The following is a 16,940-nucleotide window of genomic DNA, read 5'->3' as shown; positions in this document are numbered from 1 at the left end:
AATTTTATCCTTGTGGAAGTACATTTGTCATAGACGAAACTGTAATTTAAGTGTCCTTCTTAATTATTTAACATGTGGTATAAGGGAAAAGGGAAATTACTGAACCCTGGGTTAACTTTGCTTATCACTGCAGGTATAACTTAAGTAAAAATGAAAAAGAAATGTAATAAGCTTATGCAAACAATCCTAATTTGAGATTGCTGTTTGTATTTACAATGTTGCTTTTAAATGTATTTTGTTCAGTGAAACTGAAAGTATCATTTAAAAAGGTTATAATTAAAGGTTTTTGGTTGATCTATAAATTTTGACAACTATCAAAGTTTCCAGGCACTAAAAGGGGGAGGATAACAAGGGAAAGAGAAAATTTTGTTTTTATTTCATCCTAGAATCTTGATCTGTTTGCAATAATTATTGAATTCATTTGATGAATAAACCACCACAGAAATGTACAACCATAAACCTTTTATTGCGCATTTAAATAGCATAAAAATGCATTTTACCCGAATCTATTTAAATTTTACACAAAAATTACAGAACCTCCTCACAGTGTAATAGTATTAAAATTGGATTTGGTTCCAAATTTAGTATCTAGTACAAAAAGAAACTCTCTGCTTAAAAACTATCTTCGTTGTGGTGGTCCACCTCTTCCTCTACCCATCCCTTGACACGGTGGAGGTCTATGGGCATTACCTGGCAGAGGCACGGGTGGCCTGGGACCTGGCAGACGAGTCACTGGAGCCCGAGGACTCGCAGCAGCCAAAGACACATCCTTCTGAACATGAACCACTTTGCCAGTGCCTGCAGCACCTGGTTTTCCTGGTTTGGAGTTTGGACGTGTCATCTACAATGTCTGTACCACTGGTGGAAACACTAGTTGAACGAGTTGTTTAGCCCACTGACCAGTCTCTTCAGCAGATGGAAGGGGAATCAGGGACTTGTTGGGCAGAAGATCCTCCAGGTCTTTCATCACCTGGTTGATGCTGTCCTTGTTCTTCTTTCTGTTCTTCTCCTCATCTCTTTGCTTACTGATGGAGCAGAGAATAACCAATTGCTGACACTGCTGATGTCACACAACTATACCATCATTTACAAAATATATTTACCAACCACTTGCGTTTTAATTCCATATTAGATTTCTGATTTGCTTTGGACACAGCATTCAGATAATAAATAGCCAGTCTGCCAGAGACAATCAAGAAAGATAGTTTAAAGCAAGTAAATAATATAACATTTACCTTTATACTTTAGGTGATTAGGTGAATACTCACACCATGAGCAAAACGGCAGGCATGATGAGGCCTGGGTCGGATGCATAACTGAAGATGTCAGACATAAACAGTGGTAAGTCCTTCTCTATAGTCTCCATGATCATATCATATATCTGATCTTTACCACTGTGGAGAGAAGTGGATTACATATTGCTAAGGACATTTATAATTCAACGGAAAAGATAAAATAAAATACTTCTGTTTGAAGAAATATGTTTTTATAACATTAAGAGATATTTGTTTAAATTAACCTGCAAATGATACGCTTTTTTTTGTTTATTAAATCACTTTTGAATTTTTATAAAAAGTATTTTAGAACATTTTCTGTATATTTTTGCCTTTGAAATGAATCCCATTTTTGCCAACAAAAGAAAAATCATGCTTTGGTAAATCAAACTTAAGATTTAAAAGTAATTATAATATAAAAGGTCATAATTGTGAAATAAAAAGTCAAATTTAGGATATACTAAGTTTATACACAATATGTCAAACATTTTTGTCATAATTATGACATAGATTTTTTTTTTAGCTAATGGCATAATTTAGATTTTTATGTTATAAATGACTTTTTGTCTCAGTTTTGATTTCTAGTGTCAAAATGATTACAAATTCATAATTTTGACTTTTCATGTAAATCATCATTATTATGATTTACCAACGTTTGATATTTCATAATAGGCTTTCATATTTAATAGCTGAATGAGGATTACAAATCTGTTCCTCTCAATTTAATAATCTGTAACTGTTCAGGCGTTCCACATTTCCCCCTTTTTTGGCCTTTATGACTACAGTGTGTTTTTTCAAGGATTGGCAACATAAATCTTGTCAAGGATCAATAGCTATCTGAAGGGTCCGCAGTCAAAGGATGTCACAGTAAAAGATACCTCTCTCTCTCTCTCTCTCTCTCTCTCTCTCTCTCTCTCCGTAATTAAGTGCTGTGTATGGTGTAGTGTGTCTCTCTGTGACTTTGGTTGTATAGCAGCCCTATCACCTATCCTGCACATCTGTGGTGTTCAGCTGACCTCAGATGAGTGAGTAGTATGTTACCTATATCGAATGACAGAAAAATGAGGGCGACAGGGCAAATTCATTTTTGAGCATGAGACAACAATCGCTGTCAGTCAGACTGCTACCATCTACACTGTATTGCTAAAATACCAAGCTCAAAAACTACAAAAGTGCATCTGACAGAGGTCATCCTGTTTTATGGACTGAGGCTTGTATACACAATGTTATAATGTGAGTAACTAGAATAACAGCAGGTTGTAAAGATGAACTTACAAAGCCAGCTTCCAGATCCCAACACCAGTGATAGTTGAATCTCACAATCACGGCTCGTAAGAAGTCCCCTATCAAAATAGTCAGATATGTCACCTGGATGTCAGATACGGTGAGCTTTACAAACTCCTGCAGGGGGGATAAACGAACTGTTATTGACAATTATGATAGTTTGGTGATGACAATGCTGGTGCTGATGGTCCCTATAATGCCAACTTCTGTCTCCCAGCAAGGACCCCTGATGACATCAGCTGGGCAGATGTTTGGAGGGGGAATGTTTTCTGTGACATTATGGTGAAAGGTGTAGTTGTCATAGTATTCTTTAAGGGCCCAGATGGTTTCATTGTTTGTCTCTATCTCATTATCAAGCTGTGAACAAACAACACCAGAGAAATTATTCACATAAAATACAGTGTTGGGGAGTAACTAGTTACATGTAATGGCGTTACGTAATTTAATTACAAAATTATTGTAACTGTAATTAGTTACAGTTACTACGAAAAAATGAGTAATTAAATTACAGTTACTTATGAAATTTTTAACGATTACAAAGGGGATTACATTTGAATATTTACACACATCCACATACAGATTTAACTGATTTCTTTCCCAAATTGCACTGACTATCCGGGATGCGGAAACACAGTCTGGTTCGTAGAATCCAGTCATAAAAACGGAATGCCTAACGCGGACGGAATATGCCACATTTTGGATGACTAAATCAAAAGTAGGTCAGTACACTTGAATCAAAACATGACATGGACTAGTGTCTGTGAATATTAAGCCCCAAAAATGCAATATATGACTTGCACATTCTGCGTGTCTGTGGAAATCAGGCGCGGACTGGACACCGGGAGAACCGGGACAATTCCCGGTGGCCTGACAGCTGATTTTGCCCCACTATTTAATATCATTGTTGTATACTAAAGCGATCATTTGCGAATCCGCCATTTGATAATTAAATCTCTAAGTCATGAAGTGTTAGTCATGACTCGCGCGCTCTCCGCGCCTCCGCCAAACGGTTTGGATCAGACTCAGATTAATCAATGCGAGAGAGAGAGAGAGAGAGAGAGAGAGAGAGAGAGAGAGAGAGAGAGAGAGAGGACTGTGGAAGCGCACAGCTGGAGCAGAGAAGCAGAACTACTGTTCAGGGTTTCAGGTCAGTTGCATCTGTAAAGATGCTTTTTTGTCTTTGTTTTTTTATTTAATTAATCAAGCAGCAGCACGTTGCTCATCAGTCATCACTCAAAATACTATATAAAGGACATAATTATTATCTGTTGTACAGTAGTAATTTAGCTGAAAAAAATTCCGATTTTTTTTTATAGGTTTAGGGGGAGCCACGACAGACAACAACACAACCCTTACGAAAATTAACATTTTAATATTTAACTATAAATCCAGAGAAAATGTTTACTATTGTTTAACTGTGGTAACCAAAAATTTAAAATTATTTTACAAATGTATTTATTTAAAAATAAATACAAATCCATTTGCAAAAAAACAAAAACAAAACAAGGTTATTTTACTTTTATATAGGCTAATAAAAGCATGGTTAATTTTTGTAAAGGAAAAACATGACTCGTGTACAGTATTAGGGTTTTTCTATAAAGATATTGTAGTATTGTAGAGTATTGTATTGAAAAGTATAGTTTTGTTCAATCTTGAGAATTAAAGTCATGAGAGAGATGGATAACAGGGCAAAATAAAGAGACTGAAGAGAAAAATAGAAGTGAAGGTGCAGTTCAGAAGAGAAGTTTAAATTATTTTGCATGTCCCCAAATTAAAGATTTAAACCTTTTTTTTATGTTAGGTCCATACAAAAAAATAGTTTTGTCCATGAATTTGTTTGTATGAGTTTGAATTTTCCCGTCTGAATTTTTTTCCCAGTCCGCCCCTCCTGTAAATTAATGGAGAACATTGTTTTTTTTACTACACATAGGCCTACTGAAGCTCGCAGTGTTTTCAACCTCTGCCCCCTCAGTATAGGAGTACACAAGCACATAAACATAATTTCTAGAACTGCTCTGTGTCACTTCATGTGCATTTTACTTATTTTGAGAAAACTATCATCATATCATATACAAAGAGACAGCAGTTTAAAAAAAAACACCAATGTTTAGGAGTTTATTACACAGAATACGTCACATGCTTATTAGATAAATTTATTTAAGTTGATGTATATGCTTTCATTTATTATTCTTTAATTTTCACAAATTTAGAAAAGTAATCAAAAAGTACTCAAAAGTAATTAGTTACATTACTTTAATAAAGTAATTGAAAAAGTTACACTACTATTACATTTTAAACAGGGTAACTTGTAATCTGTAACCTATTACATTTCCAAAGTAACCTTCCCAACACTGATAAAATATTACATGATTAATAAGTAACCATTGTGGTTCATTTTACTATAAGGTTACTAGACAATCTATGGTCATATCTTTGCATTGATTTCATCAAACGAAAAGTGTAAAGGCTGCCCAGAAAGAGGGCGAAGATTCTGGCCAGCTGCCATTTTAGGGCGATTCAAGGGTGATGGTCTTTTAGCTCGGCTATAACTAAAAATAGAGATGGACACACTAAGCCCATGAGTGTCATCACAATTTCAACCTGACCGAAGAACAAACAGAGTTTCACAATTCTTTTTTATAATTTTTTAAGTCATCGCATTAAAAATAAATTACAATGCAGAAGAAAAAGCCATTTCAATTCAAAACAAAACAATTAAATCCTGTTTTTGTGGCAAATTCCTGTGATCTATTGACCACATAGTAGTGAGGTATTGAATCCCACCCAAGCAGCACAGGATGAGAATGTTGGTTATGACATGTAGAAAAGGGCAGAGGTGAATGTTTTTATTCTTTAGGTTTTGCCAAAAGTTTAATCCAAATAAGACAATAGCAAACTTACAACCTCTTTTACTCAGAATCCAATAGTAAAAAACAAATCTTACTCCAAACTCAAACAGGACAGAGAAGTCCATGGCACTGTCCTGCTCCTCTCTGGGAACTGTTTTTCTGGCAATAGAGCCATAAGGCATGCCCATCTGTACCTAAAGAGAAAAACAAAGATTATATTAGAGTAGCTCTTATTTCCACATTGTAAAAACGTAAAATTATTTTACAATATTACTACTTTAACAGTATATTTGATCAAAAATGCAGATGCAGCCTTGGTGAGCAGGCAATCCACAAATGCCTGGGCTTCTCTAACACGTGATATAAATAGAAATTGGTATTGGCATGCATATAAAACTGTTGTTTTTCAATTTAAAATGACTCTGTGTTCCCACTTGTATTATCAAAACAACTGTTCTGTTTTCATTTCAGTTTTCAACAAGGCATGAGTATTTTTTTCCCATATTTAAGTTACATCACATTACTTTACATGTGTAGATGGGCCGGTCAGCTGAGTTAATGGTTGGTTCTGCCTGTATACGCAGCATGACCATTCATCATTGTGCAGTGAGCACCAGAGACAACACCAGGAAAAATATCATGTTTCCCTCACAAGCTTCACATTCTGTTACTAAAGTATACAACCAATTAATTAACTCATCAATGCATAATGAATGGGAATAGTGCAGATGGGATGGACACAAGATGAATTAATTCAATAATTCAAAAACTAGAAATAAGTGAGAGTTATTGCAGGCCAAATGGATATTACTGAAAAGGATAGTTCACCCAAAAATAACATTTCTATCATGATTTACTCACCCTCATGTTATTAAAAACGTTTTCTTCTTTTGTTGAATGCAATTGCAATATATATATAAAGTCAATGGGGTTCAGTATTTTAGACACCTATGACTTTTACTGTATGGGGAAATTTTTTTGAAAACTATCAAAAATGTGTCCTTTTGTGTTCCACAGAAGACAGGAACAGGGTTATTATAGCTCACTAAAACTAAAATCATGAAAAAAATATGTTATTGAAAATAAAATAAAGGCTAACTGAAATATAATATATATAAAAAAATTTAACCTTGTTTTATTTCAAGGCAACATTTCTCATTTTCATTTAGTTTAAATTGATGTACAAAAAAACGTAACACGAAAATATTAAAATAATACAATTCAAAATATTAATGAAAACTACAATAATATCTCAATGATACTAAAATAACACTGATGTATAGAGAAATAAAATTGTGTTATATCTGAAACTGTCCGAAGCACCTCATTATGGCCCGTGGTGGACCATATCAACATCTGCTTAGTGTTTGGGTATGTCTGAAGAGAGTTACACCAAAACATGCATGCAAAGACTGCCCTCAAGAAACACCAGCATGCATAAAACAGAGTCAAGCTCATGAAAGTGAAACATACCTCTCAAATAGCACAAGTTAACTAGTAGCTTTGCCAAGTGAATGTCCCCTTCGTGGCACAGATTCTTTCCCTGCAGCTCCAATGGCCCATGTTACTGATGCTTTCTTGGGCAGTGTCTCAGTCTCTACTAACTTTTGTAGACTTTTGCACCATGTCATACTGATTATTCAAACAACTTTCATGCTTCCTAAAACATTTTTTCAAAGCCAGCAAGAATATAAAGCCAATAAGAGCATTAAGAGCCATGACGATGCAAGAAAGCAGAAGCACTGCAACTTGTCTTGTAAGCTTTAATGAAGCACATATACAAACATGAAACTCATGCTGAATAAATGAACTTCAGTTGAGGTAGTGGTGATGGACACAAGAGCGAATACAAGCAATGAGAAGGAAATCCATTTTACTTCAGGCACTTGAGTCTCCTCTTCATGCGCCAGGTTATCAGCTTTTTCTTCTCCTCGACTTCCTCTTTTAGTCTGGTCATGTCTCCCTCAGACATAGACTCATCTTCTGAATTGTCATCCGATGATGAACTGCTGTAGAACAAAACCGAGACCCGAGAGTCAGCAGTCAGTCCTTAAAGTCCAGTTTAACAGTATATTCCTCAGAGATGTCGTTATGTTTTGGAGGATAAAATGGGCTCTAGACAAGACAAGTCAAGAGTTCTAGTGGCAGGATGGCCATGAATAGCACTTCCATATCATCAGTTGGAAGGCAAAAGATAAAAAAGAGTGAAAATGTCTAGCTGAAACCAAAAACAGCTGATGACAACAATACTGCATTACATTGGTTACTGAAAGGAATAGAAATGTCCAACTTTATAATACACTTTTTAAAAATATTGAATTATATCTGACAAATTGACTGAAAAATGTAATATTCAAATAAATCAATAAAGTTTTGTATCACAACAACCACAAAATTAGGATAACAACACTTTTTTGGATATTTAGAGTTTTTAGTTCCATGGCTGCATTCTGCTGCTTCATAATCACATATTACGTAATATGAATAGCTGAAAACATTCAGAAGATCTTTTATGGCATTATGGCTGTGCTTTAATTCAGACTGGAGGTAATGTGAAGTGTTGAGTATGAACAGCACCCTCTCTATGTGTGTGTGTGTGTGTGTGTGTGTGTGTGTGTGTGTGTGTGTGTGTGTGTGTGTGTGTGTGTGTGTGTTTCTGGCATGGAGAGGGAGGCTAGAGAATACTGCACCTGCTGTTTTTGCCTTTGTTCTCTTTCTTATCTTTATCATCCTGTTTATCTTTCTCTCCTTTTCCTGCTGATTTGCCATTCCCCTTTTTCTCCTTGTTATTCTCCTCCTCTGTCTCCTTCTTACTTGCTCCTTTTTTTCCTCCTTTTCTTTTATTTCCCTTCTCCTCTTCGCTCTTCTCTTCGGAGTCATCTTTCTTGACAGCCCTCTTCTTTGAACCTGTTGCTTTCTTTGTTCTTTCTTTCTGCTCTTCCTCACTCTCCTCCTCGCTTTCTTCCTTCTTCTTTCGGCCTTTTCTCTTACGCGGAGCCTCTTCCTCCTCTTCCTCACTCTCCTCTACACTATCTGCCTTGGCTTTCTTTCCTCGAGCTGCAGGCTTCAGTTTATTCTTGCCTTTTGCTCTTCTTTTTGAATCCACTGAAAAGATAGGGCAAATGTGTACAAAATATCAAAAAGAATCATTTAAAAATAAAACGATAATGCATATTATAATATTTAAATATAATTAATACATTTTAACATAATTCAATTATATTTTCAAGTATTATAAAAAGCCATATTATGATTAATAATAAAATGATAAATAATAATAATAGTTTTGTTAACAAAATGAAATCTTTTAAACTTACCATCACTTCCACTATCATATTCTGCATCAATTTCCATCCCAACTGCAACACACACACACACACTCAGTATTAATAACCAGGTCTTGTAAAATTATTTTATTTTAAATACTTTCACAATAAATCTAAAACAACTGTTTAACATCTTGTCGTATGTGATACATTGTGTTTATCATTAAAACAATTTGCATAGGTTATTTAAACCTGCTAAATAAGGGGCATTATTCAAGTACTGGCTAGACAGGACAACATGCTTATCACTATTATAACCATCAACAAAATATAAATACTATATCAGAACAATGAATAACAGTTGCAGTTAGTTACCCACATTATAAATACAGAGACTGATGCATCTGAAACTGGTTTAAACAGTCCACTAGTACACACTGAATCAAAATGATGCCAGAATGATTCTCTTTCAGTATTCAAATCTACTTACCATCATCCATAGTTATTGCAATATCATTTTTTGTGCGGGGCATCTTGCCGGTATGAGTTTAAGTCCTTTTATTCAGACTTGCAAGGCATCTAAGAGCTGATGACACACCTGACTGTCAACAGGCACTCACTCCTAAAGAAGGAATCAAATGACTCCTTGACTATAGTAAATGGAGGTCCAGATCTATAGCCATGCTGTCAGGAGTCAGGAAACAAAACAGCAGTATACGGGCCAGATCAAAGATTAAAATAAGCAAGAAACGTAACCACAAACAGGTTGCCTAAATAAAGTGCTGTGCATATACAAGTTACATATGCAAGTACCAGACTCAGAAATAATATGAAGCGCTGATTAAATTGTTTCTCTTTTAGCAAAAGTCACAATTCTTCATTAATCGTTCAGTAACTCATTATGGATCTTAGTAAAAGAGGTAAACAGTTTATTCGTTTTATATTTTCTTAACACTCTTGGTTCTATATCAGTACAAGAAGTTAATATACTGAACTGTGGCTTAACCATGTTAAATTTGTGTTTTATTCTTCAATTTGTGTAAATAAGGCATTGTGTAGACAGAAAATTCTGACACCTCTATGGAAACTAACCTTCTTTTTGGAAACTGTTAATTGTTTTGAGTTAATTATGTAGAAGTGGTCTATTATTTTAATGTTCAGTTACAGAACTACAGTCACACAGATCAGATGTCCAGCATATAAGAGAAGGTCAGCTACTACATGATATTGTGAAGACCTCATCAAGGATCACATGAAGGTTCACAAAACAAAAACTGTTATTAGTTGTTATGAGCCCAATGCCCAATTCTTGATATCCTCAGGAAGAGCTGTATCTTCAAATAAACACTGGCTCCCTAAATGCACAAATAAAAAAATCTCAAATGACTCCTGTTAATATTTAATGAAGTTTGCCCTTGAATTATGGATGAGCATTTGCAATGTTAATGAAACTTAATGTGCCAATTCTCTAATAAGTAATAGTCAACATTTGAAACAGGGATATCATAAGGTTCTTAGGATTGTAAGATCTTTTCAAACTATTTACAAAGAACGTGCTAAAACTACAACCCGAATTCCGGAAAAGTTGGGACGTTTTTTAAATTTTAATAAAATGAAAACGAAAAGACTTTCAAATCACATGAGCCAATATTTTATTCACAATAGAACATAGATAACATAGCAAATGTTTAAACTGAGAAAGTTTACAATTTTATGCACAAAATGAGCTCATTTCAATTTTGATTTCTGCTACAGGTCTCAAAATAGTTGGGACGGGGCATGTTTACCATGGTGTAGCATCTCCTTTTCTTTTCAAAACAGTTTGAAGACGTCTGGGCATTGAGGCTATGAGTTGCTGGAGTTTTGCTGTCGAAATTTGGTCCCATTCTTGCCTTATATAGATTTCCAGCTGCTGAAGAGTTCGTGGTCGTCTTTGACATATTTTTCCTTTAATGATGCGCCAAATGTTCTCTATAGGTGAAAGATCTGGACTGCAGGAAGGCCAGGTTAGCACCCGGACTCTTCTACGACGAAGCCATGCTGTTGTTATAGCTGCAGTATGTGGTTTTGCATTGTCCTGCTGAAATAAACAAGGCCTTCCCTGAAATAGACGTTGTTTGGAGGGAAGCATATGTTGCTCTAAAACCTTTATATACCTTTCAGCATTCACAGAGCCTTCCAAAACATGCAAGCTGCCCATACCGTATGCACTTATGCACCCCCATACCATCAGAGATGCTGGCTTTTGAACTGAACGCTGATAACATGCTGGAAGGTCTCCCTCCTCTTTAGCCCGGAGGACACGGCGTCCGTGATTTCCAACAAGAATGTCAAATTTGGACTCGTCTGACCATAAAACACTATTCCATTTTGAAATAGTCCATTTTAAATGAGCCTTGGCCCACAGGACACGACGGCGCTTCTGGACCATGTTCACATATGGCTTCCTTTTTTCATGATAGAGCTTTAGTTGGCATCTGCTGATGGCACGGCGGATTGTGTTTACCGACAGTGGTTTCTGAAAGTATTCCTGGGCCCATTTAGTAATGTCATTGACACAATCATGCCGATGAGTGATGCAGTGTCATCTGAGAGCCCGAAGACCACGGGCATCCAATAAAGGTCTCCGGCCTTGTCCCTTACGCACAGAGATTTCTCCAGTTTCTCTGAATCTTTTGATGATGTTATGACTGTAGATGATGAGATTTGCAAAGCCTTTGCAATTTGACGTAGAGGAACATTGTTTTTAAAGTTTTCCACAATTTTTTTACGCAGTCTTTCACAGATTGGAGAGCCTCTGCCCATCTTTACTTCTGAGAGACTCTGCTTCTCTAATCATGTTACAGACCTGATATCAATTAACTTAATTAATCACTAGATGTTCTCCCAGCTGAATATTTTCAAAACTGCTTGCTTTTTTAGCCATTTGTTGCCCCCGTGCCAACTTTTTTGAGACCTGTAGCAGGCATTAAATTTTAAATGAGCTAATTAAGTGGATAAAAGTGTAAAATTTCTCAGTTTAAACATTTGCTACGTTATCTATGTTCTATTGTGAATAAAATATTGGCTCATGTGATTTGAAATTCCTTTAGTTTTCATTTTATTAAAATTTAAAAAACGTCCCAACTTTTCCGGAATTCGGGTTGTATATTTTCAATGATTTTTACTATCCTCTAGTGGGTTGGGAGCAAATGCCCTCACATAAATGGTACACAGTGTAACCCCAAACAGAGCAGTGTGGGCTGTGGGATGACAAATGAGCCACATGCATCTTCACTGCCAAATCTGTGGCTGTAGAAAAATAATCCGGGACATGAGATACCCCTAAAGCTGAGAGCTGATTTGAGAATAGAGTATGGAGCATTGAAATGTTTTGGGCCACCTGACATGCTTATCAAGATAAAGCTGCTTGGATTGGAGAATGGGGAATCGATGAAATGGAGAGGAGAGGTATAAAGATGGGCAAAGCCAAGCTGTTGATCTTGAGTGCTGAGAAATTATTTTGTTTTCATATCTATGGGGATTAAAGATGCACTTTGACTATTACACTGGCCCTAAAAAGGCATCTGAACACTTGAGTCACACTTAAAAATGTAGGAAATCTGCAAAAATATTTTGCTGTTCTTCTAGATTTGCTATAGCTTTACTTTGAACAAGATATTTGTCTTTTGGTTTAATGTTTTACAACGTGATTCTTTTAATCATTCTGTTTGAAAACTGTTTTTCCGTGAACAATTCAGTACTGCAGGTAAAGATGATTTTAAGAAAGAGTATCAAAATATGAGCACACATACTTTTTTGATGGAGGAGCCTGTGCCCCAGTACTAATGAAAGGTTAAAAATCCGCCTGGTTCTCATTAGTCAAAAAATATGCTTACTTCAGTGGCTGTAGTTTAATAACTAGTTCAAATTGGCATTTCAACAATGTAACAATTGAGCAAATGTTTCTAAAAAATAGAGCCTAGTTTGGCTGTGTGTAACAAGAGCAATAATTTCTGTTTCAGGTCTGGTAGTTGTGTGGGTCGATGAGATGAGTGGTTCAGAGTTTTGAGTATGCTGACTCTGTGAAGGCTGAATAAAATGACCATTCTGTCCAGCTTGTCTGCGATGCCCTGCTTCATCTGTGCTGCTGCTCTCTTCATTCACTCATGAGAAAAAGGCAGAAAGACATTTCAACTGCTGTCTCACAGCAACACTGATATATAGAAACAAGGGCATGTTGTTTTAAGACTGTGGCCCCCTGCTGACCAAACACAGCACGTTAGCTCTTCAACATCAATGGAAAGTTTTTCTGCATCTGTTCCAATTTGCTGTCTTGTGCACTGACCGATGCTGTGACCCGTTCTGTGTGCTCTCACCCAAATCAGAGGCACTGCTGCATTGTTCTCCTGCTTTCCTTGCCTGCTCCAGTTCATTAGCAGCTTTTAAGGCTGCAAGTTTGTTATTTTTTCTCATTTTGTTGTAATTATTTGAGAATTTAGTGACATGAGTATAAATGACCTATGGATTTTGTAACAGTATTAGGCAGATCTATGTCCATTGATAAAATTAAATTGAATAAAAAAATAATTGAGTCTATGTGATGATACTACTACTACTACTATTTATTAATGCATAATTTTAAAATTAAACTCTTTTTTAGCTCAATGTTAGTGCTTCCATCTAGTGGCGTTTACATGATGTCATCTGCCCATATAACCCTGTTTAAAATGAAACATTTACTGTAAGTGACATTTGAACAGACATTTTGACTTGCTGTTTGAAGTTTCTTTTTCAGTTCCATGTTTGCCCTTTTGTCTGCTTTAGACGTGGACTGCAGATAATATATCGCAAAGACAAAAACGACAGAAATAATCACAGAAGTAGAGGAAACACATATTGATGTATTTATTCAGACATTCCCGCTCACACCAAGAGCAGAAGAAAAGGCAGCACCAGTCCAGGGTCTCCTGAATCACATTAAACATGCCGAACCTAAAGGGTCTACATTCAAAAGAGGGAGGAATGGTTTCAATGGTGTATATAGCTGGTAGTGAAGAGAGGAAGATAATGGCTATGTATAAGTTATTGGAGCCTGAAGCTTTGAAGACCCATTCCTGAGGCACATTACAACACATCACCACCCAACACTGCAGGTACATGGACACGTGAAGCTGGAGAAGATTAAATGCTGGAAGACATGGCGTGTAGGATGCCCCCATCCTGATACAAACATACACAATGATTTGTGATTTGATGGTGTGCTGGTTTCATATGAAAACCAATGAAACGCATGCTTCATAAAATAGAGATAGTTCTCACCAGATCATTCCCTGATTGAAGATCATCCCCAGAACATTTCCTTTGACGTCAAACTCTGAATAGGACAGCTAATGAAGAAAGTTCACTTCAGTTATAAATGAAGGTGAATCACTGACACTGACACTGCCCGTGTGTTGTGGATACTCACAAAGCCATCCTCCAGATCCCAGCACCAGCAGTTGTTTAAGAATCGCAAAGGAAATCCCCAATAAGCAGAGTGATGTAAGTCGTCATTGTATCAGAAATGATGAGACATACAAACTCCTGTAGACTACACTACCATTCAAAAGTCTCTTTTGCTCACCATTATTTGATCAAACATTTTGTGAAATATCATTTCAGTTTAAGCTTTTTAAATATATTTGTTCAAATGTAATTTATTTATATGATGGCAAAGCTGACTTTAGCAGCAATTGCTTTAGTTTTCGGTCTCACATGATCTTTCAGAAATCATTCTAATATGCAGATTTTTTGCTCAAGAAACATTGATAATAACAAGAAAATGTTGAACAGTTGAACCTTGATGCATTTTTTTCAGAATGCTTTGAAGAACAGAAAGTTCAAAATAACACATTTTAAAATAGAAACCTTTTGTACCATTGTAAAAGTGCTTACTTTGTACCAACTGAATGCATCACTGCTGAAAAAAACATTAACAATTAATGACTTATTAAAGTTCAATTATTTAGTTTGCTTAGTTAATATCAAATGTAAATTTGTCATACAACTGAAATGTGTAAATTCATTATTTCTGCAATTCTACGCCACTAGAGCACAGAATATATATATATTCCTCTGCCCACTTCAAAATATGTGACAGTTAGGAGGATAAATGACCTTCATAAGAAGATGATTCATTTAACAGAGTGCTAGAATTATGGAAATTATTACTTTTTTGAATGCCAGAAAGACTGAAGATGGGATTGTGAGCACTTTAGTCTTTGTTACATGAAGCTGTACCTTTAGTTGGATGGCATCCATGAAAGCGATGATGAAGATGTAGAGGTTCCCCAGGAAAAGGTCAAATATGCGTCCCAGCTGCCACTGGAGGGCGATGCGTGGATAGTTCTCTAAAGTGCTGATCAAATCAAACAGCATCGGACAGAACATTCCCAACAGAGACATCACCATGTTCACCTGAGGGTATGTGAAACCACGCAAAATTCATTTTTTTTGGATTGACAAGAATGTTTCTATTGCACATTGTGACATGAGTCTGACCTCATTCCTCTCCCACCAGTCCCTCCAGAGCAACCTTCTGAGACCTGCGTACTACAAAGTAGATCAAGAACCCATTCCCTGCCAGACAGCAGAGCATCAGGAAGCTGGCCAGCACACCAAGGAATCATGTCAGGTGGATGTTGTCATATTTTCTGCTCTCTTGCTCCTCCACAATGGCCTCCTGTTAATTAGCTGAATTCATTATGAAGCTGGGAGAGGCCAGATTAAATGGAACATATCATTATTTTTATTATTATTATTATTTTATTATCAATTTCCACCCTTATTCTGGCTCTTAATATGAAACAGGTAAGGTATAGTGACAGTATAGGTTTCTGAACAATGAATAGATGTAAATGTGCATATTTATTTTTCAATATGTTTGTCTGTCTGATGTGTCTGTCTTTCTCATTTCTGCCACATAAGGAAAGAAAATAATTTTGGTAAGTCATTGTATTTATAGTATGTCTCATTAATATGACATAAAAAGTTCCTTTTGTCATAATTATGACTTCTTATTTCAAACTTTTCTTATGTGGTGGAATTAAAAATTCAGAGAACCCAAAACTCCCACTGCTGAAATGAAAAATGTACTCTATATTGATTTAATGCAAAATGTTTTAATAATAAAATAAGATTAAAACATGAATATGAAATAATGTTCCTTATTTAACATAATTTCTAAAAAAAAAAAAAAAAATTCCAATAATCTAAACATATTTAGATAAACTTATTTAAACACACTTTCCAGGTTTTGTGTTTAAAAAAACAAACTTTTTTTTTTATGTGATTTCAAACTTTTAGACTCCATCTGCTCCATAATATGGTTATAGTTTGATACATTTATTGATTTATTGTAATGAATGTAAAATAATACAAACTTATGTAGTCTCTGGCTTCTTTCTTTTCTTTTTTTTGTCATTACAGAATTTGCATCGTCCTCCTCATTTTGAACATGCTTCTTTCTCTTTTTCTTCCCATCTTTTTCCTTCTCATCATCAAGTTTTAGTGTCTTGGTACTTTCATTTTTAATGTTCTTTTTCTCTTTACTGGATTCTTCCTCAGTCTCCTCTTCGTCTGCATTCTTTCTTCTTCGTCTTTTCCATTTTTCTCGCTCTCCTTGCTGTTTTGTGGCATTTCTCCTTTTTTTTTTCTCTGCTCTTTTTTATTGTCCACCTCAGTCGTTCTCTTCTCTGAAGCTCTTCTCTTGCAAACTTCATCATTTCTCTCTTCTCCGTTTGCCATCTCGCGGCGTCTGCTTCTCCTTACCTCCCTCAGAGTTTTCCTCCCTGTCCAAATAGTAAAGACTGAATTCATTATCGTTTCCTACAAAAAACATTTTTACATAGATTAACTTACAGTTCAAGACAAAAACACATTAAAAAAATACATGCAGAATGACAGCCTTCGTACCTACATCGACCTCAATTCTCACTGTAAAAGGAAAACGAAACAGTAAATAAGTCAAAAAAAGGACATTCTGGACATGGTCAAGAAGACATTGTTAAGACCAGAAAGGTCAGACATGCAAGGTTCCCAGCAGCTGTTTAGCATCTCTTGTATTTTTTGTGACCACAGTGTAACCAGACCAGTAAGTGCTGACCGGGTCACTACATGCTTATAGTAGTGTTGGACAAAAGACACAATGGTGCTTTTCATCGTCAGTGTCAGTGTCCTCTCACAGGGGTCAAAGGTCAATAAAAAAGAAAGTAATGTTCATAAGTTCACATACACACATTTTAGCT

The 16,940-nt window shown here is 35.9% G+C and overlaps 2 pseudogenes; both read right to left on the bottom strand.

Annotated features, from left to right (window-relative positions):
- Positions 1-619: 619 nt before the first annotated feature.
- LOC132135611 (transmembrane channel-like protein 2-B) lies at positions 620-10,136 on the bottom strand (annotated as a pseudogene).
- A 2,761-nt stretch (positions 10,137-12,897) lies between these two features.
- LOC132135594 (transmembrane channel-like protein 1) lies at positions 12,898-16,440 on the bottom strand (annotated as a pseudogene).
- Positions 16,441-16,940: the final 500 nt, after the last annotated feature.

The sequence above is a fragment of the Carassius carassius genome, chromosome 4 (assembly GCF_963082965.1).
Source record: "Carassius carassius chromosome 4, fCarCar2.1, whole genome shotgun sequence".
NCBI lineage: Eukaryota > Metazoa > Chordata > Actinopteri > Cypriniformes > Cyprinidae > Carassius > Carassius carassius.
Note: the sequence above shows the minus strand (reverse complement) of the source record. Positions and strands in the feature narration are given on the sequence as shown.